The sequence below is a fragment of the Ranitomeya variabilis genome, chromosome 2 (assembly GCF_051348905.1).
Source record: "Ranitomeya variabilis isolate aRanVar5 chromosome 2, aRanVar5.hap1, whole genome shotgun sequence".
Taxonomy (NCBI): Eukaryota; Metazoa; Chordata; class Amphibia; order Anura; family Dendrobatidae; genus Ranitomeya; species Ranitomeya variabilis.
The window spans coordinates 1,106,429,480-1,106,430,898 of record NC_135233.1 but is presented as its reverse complement, the minus strand read 5'-3'; the positions used below and the strand labels follow the sequence as shown (position 1 = coordinate 1,106,430,898).

The following is a 1,419-nucleotide window of genomic DNA, read 5'->3' as shown; positions in this document are numbered from 1 at the left end:
ATCAGTAAATAATGCACATGTATAATATATGATAGAAATGTCCGGTGTTCTGCGACCCATAAACCTGGAGACGTAGTGAGAAGATGAAGGCAGGAGACCTGCAGGACACGAGCCTTCGATAACTCAGCTGGTTCTATGGATGTAATGTGAGCAATGATTTCCCCCAGTGAGACCTCCAGTGTAATAGTCATCACAAGAATCATCTGTGCTCCAGATCAATGCAAATCTGGAAAAGCAGCTACAAGTAGCACCATCCATACCACCTAACATCGCACCAAAGACAGGCTGATCCATCCTTCACATTAGAGGGAGCAATTAAATGTTTGACCATGTACGGCAGGATAATTTTTGTGCTGATAATTTTTGTGCAGCCGCTAACGATGGTATAAATATACAAATGGCTCTCAGCAGGACACAGGTTCCTCACCCCTGAGTTACAGAATCGTGTCTTGTAGATATTATTGTGGTGGTTCAAGTTATTGAGTTCCAAAAATGGGAAATCTGAAAATTTAAAAATGAGCAAATATCATGTAGAACAGATTTGATCATAGTTACTGGTAATGTTCTATAATCAATTCTACATGTGGAAACTTTTGTTTGAGAGGAGAGTAACACATAATACGATGGCCATCTCTGCCCTGTGGGACCACAGTATCCAGAAGAACGATTGTTGTACAACATCACCAGGACCTGCAGTGTTGACAGATGGTCCTGATCTATCAGTAGACATTACTCTACAGTTGGCCTCATCTGTGCCATGAGAACCTGCTGTGATCGTCCCTCCTGTCTCTGGGAACCGTTATTACAGTACAGAGGATTATATAAGGCTCCGCTATCAATCACCAAGAAAGAAAACATCAGGTGGGAAGTGACCGGCCGCCGAGTCACCAGAGCGGGAAAAGCAGCTGCGGAATATAGGGGGATTAGCTCAAATGGTAGAGCGCTCGCTTAGCATGCGAGAGGTAGCGGGATCGATGCCCGCATCCTCCACTTTATTTTGTTTCCAAACTGAGGGACAGTGATATATAATTTTTTCTTTTTAGTTCAGATAAACCCACTTAGTCCATGATACAGTACGAGGCGGACATCACTGGAGAACTACGAGGTCTTACTCTGCTGGAATCTACAACAGCCGAGTAACGGCCCCGAGTGGTGACTGCAGCGTGGTTGCACGGCCATTACTAATCACTGACCGATAGCACCGCCCTTTGTTATTACTTTCTGTGACTACACAGCATTTTATCTTAATTCATCTTTTTTCTGGCTCCCATCACTCTGAGCGGGAGAAGAACATGAAAGCTCACAAGATGTTTCCCTTTAAAGCTACTTTCACATTAGCGTCGTGCACTGCACGTCGTACCAACGCATACTGTGGAAGCGCCGCAAAACGGGGGCAGCGGATGCTGTTTTTCAACGCAT

General features: G+C 44.7%; 1 non-coding gene across 1 annotated transcript; it reads left to right on the top strand.

The window, feature by feature from the left end:
- Positions 1 to 917: 917 nt before the first annotated feature.
- TRNAA-AGC (transfer RNA alanine (anticodon AGC)) lies at positions 918 to 990 on the top strand. The gene has a single exon. It is a non-coding gene; the product is annotated as a tRNA-Ala (tRNA).
- Positions 991 to 1,419: the final 429 nt, after the last annotated feature.